Here is a 3,638-nt window from a genome sequence, read left to right as displayed (position 1 = left end):
TAGAAATAAAATTGCATGAAGGATACAGTTGGAACGATCGATCCCATTTAATATATAAAGTGAATTAATATTTTATCGAGTTATTTTTCGCAAACATATTATTCATTTGACGAAACTTCTTAAGAAGCTACTCTGGCTTTATTGGCATGTTTCAAGGATTCCTGGCCGATCAAAAGTTAGAAGGCTTTCAAAATGCCAGCTAAAGATTCAAGAGTTTTAGAAGTTTCAAAGTTTCCCAGAATTTCAAGAGTTTTTAAGATTCTCGATATTTACAATACTTTCTGTTCACGATCGTTCCGTGAAATTATTTTCCAAATTTAAGATTACGTGCTCGAAGTGCCCGAGATCGTATTGATTTAGAGGTTTTTAAATTGCTCCCTCGTTAAACACTCGATACGATAAAATCGACATGCAGAGGTTTAAGAAATTATTTAACGTTTTCGATAGAAATATCGTAATATCTGTTTTATATATTTTACGAACAACAATTTAATTAAACTACCATGTATCGTAATAATGATTAATGCGTTAAAGTGTCTTGGAACTTCTCTTGATTAACAGTTACCGCGGTGTAAACCTCATCGAGTTCATTTGTCATTCAAGCGGTTCAATATGTTAAAGTGTCAGCTTGTCAAACTAACAACGCAACGACTTATCTAATAACATCTGTACTCTATGTAGGCGCAACCATTATACATACGAAGTTTCATTAATCTGTCACATATTCTTTGAACCGTAGATCCAACTAAAACCGCCGGAGGTATACATATACTATAAGACATACATTGCCTGGCTTAAGATCAAACTTAATTTTCAACTATCCGACACATACATCGTATCTGATTTGTGAAAATATGAAAAATAAATCACTTATATTCTCTACGAAACATTCGAACAAACAAAAACAATAATCGTTTAATATCACACCTATCAATCATTTATACATACATCAAATGATAAATTTCCTGTATAACTGTACGCATTATGAAGCATCGAATTCATTATACATGTCCCTTCGTGCAGAAGTTAGAAATATTAATTAATAAAATTATTAACAAACTAACTTTATCAATAAAGCAAATTAACCTCTGTACCACTAAATTAATATCTTTCAATAATAAATGTCATATGATTTGTAGCCATTACCGATTATGTATATATTAATATCTGCCATTATACTAATCGAATCATTTAACCTGTTTGGTTATCATTTTACCTAATCATTAATCTATTTTCTATACAATTCGTAATACGTCGTTCGTTATTCTGTAATATATTGTTTACTTCTAGGGCTCGCAAAGTATGACAAAATAGTTGCAATTGCTAGTCGAAGAGGCAACAAATAAAGCGACGATTTATCTTATTATTTACGATACTTCGTTATTCTTTCCGCTTACCGCGTTACTTTTGCAGGTAGCCCCGAAATTCGATTTTCTCTTTCCGCCAACATACCCCCTGACACTTTAACTGTTCGTTGTATCTAGTCGGTACTCTATCTCTGTTTTTCCACGATTGCTTCGCGGATACACGATTAACCCAATAGCACCGATAGAACGATAGAACAATCAGCAGTAAATATAAAAAGAACGATATAACGTGTTTGGTGACAATTCGTTTTCCACTATTTCGCACGACACGATACCACGTTCGTTGTCGTCTAGTAATTTCTGCGGAACGTATACACAGTACATACAGGATTCTGTGCACCAGAAATCGAAACAGCCGCTACAAATGTTAGTGGCGAAATATTAATGAAAGTCGCATCTAAGCAACTGAAACGTGATTGACTGTTTTCATTAGCATTGTACATTAAAAAATGGAATGTATTAGCCCCAACAGCGGGCACAATTGGAAATTCATCGAATGAAAATAACAAATTCCAAATATGCGTGTACTTATATAAATGCAAACGTCGACAACATGCGTATATCAATAGAGATCGAACGTGTCGATTTTACCGAGAATTCATTTTTTGACTGAATATCATACATTATGAAATTGTTTGTAATAACGGCTGAAATAGAACGTTCGTTTAAAAACATGTAAATAGAAGCGGAGAAATGAAATACCTGTAACTGAATATTAATATTTGTACGTACTCTCTGGTCGCTGTTGCAAGACAAGGTCATTTTAAATGTAATTAAATACGCGGAAAAAAGTAAACTAAAATTTATTTAATTAACGTAACATTGTCTAGGAAAAGTCGCGGAAATATTATATTTGAAATTCAGAATAAAATATGTTTCAAGAATTAAATTTTAATTCCATATCTATCAGAATTATATAGTTTTCGCGGTTAGGTCGTATTTGAAAATTGTTCAGCGTAGAAATTGTATTTCATTACGGAATACCTTTGACAATCAAAGGTACTTTGTAATCTTTGATAATAATCCGAATAGGGAATAAGGAATCCGAATAAGGAAAAAAAAAAAGGATCACGAGAGAAGTGTTAAGGAAAGGCAAGGAAAACTAATTTGCCTTTACTGGAAATGATTGCATCCGTAGCAGTTGAGTACCGGTGTTTGCTCTCAAGAGATTAAGAGTTACCTACACGGATACTCTGTACTCGCGCGTATATTGGTCTGTCTGCGTGTCTCCATCGGGACACCCGAAAGAAAAGGAAACATCAGACCCACACAAAACAAAAAAGAACAAGTTTCAGGCAGAATGCACCCGGCACGTGTTACATTACATGCAACCATGCGATTGCTTCCCCATTCTAGTTGAACTCGTACTCGAATCCATGGACAAACATCCTCCGACAATCTTGCTGAACGAAAAGGCGTTTCCATCGGGATCCCTTTTCTTATTTACAGTAAGAGACGATTTCTCTCTGAAGTCTTCTTGCTCCGACATGTTGCTTACCTCGTGTAGGATTTATATTTTACGTTAAGAAAGTTCATGGAACGAAATCCCAATTTAATTAAAGGAAAGTTAATCCTTATAAGTTGTGAGAGATAATCGAGAGAGAATCGAAAATTGAAAATCTGAGTGGAACGGGATGAAATCTTAACTGAAATATTTATCATCTTCGATCCAATCAACTTATATTCGCGGAAGTTTTAGAACTTCATTGAACATGCTCTTCTACAATGATATATCACAGAGTGGTGACTGAAAGAGATTCGATAAAGTAGAGCTACATCGGTTCTTTTGAAAGTTACCTTTTGTTCTCAGATAGGAAACTTTCAACTTACTTATACATACGGATGATAAACCTTTCGAAGGCTCCAGCGCGACAAAATCATAATTTTATTCGCGGTAGACAACGTGTCAAGCGAATGTTCGACAACATTTGACTAAACCCTGGAAAGAAGCAGAAAGCAGGAACAATAAGTTGTTTAATCTTTGTGACATTCGAGTGCGAAGCCGGTAAAAATAAACGTAAAATCCGGTATCGTATAGAGAACAAGCATCGATCGACAAAATGGCGTCGGCAGGATTAATCTACCATTTTACAATAAAAAGTGTTTTAAAAAGATCGAACGCCAGGAAGGTTATTCTTTAAATTCGAACTATGCCTCACCGAAATATCTCGACTAAGTCAACCATCAGAAATCATGAGTTCTTCTATCGCGAGATTGAAATAGTAACCTAACTCCTCTCCCCCCCCCCCCCCCTCCCCCCCCCCCCCCGCC

The sequence above is a fragment of the Bombus impatiens genome, unplaced genomic scaffold, assembly GCF_000188095.3.
Source record: "Bombus impatiens unplaced genomic scaffold, BIMP_2.2 scf_0155, whole genome shotgun sequence".
NCBI classification, from domain to species: Eukaryota; Metazoa; Arthropoda; class Insecta; order Hymenoptera; family Apidae; genus Bombus; species Bombus impatiens.
Note: the sequence above shows the minus strand (reverse complement) of the source record.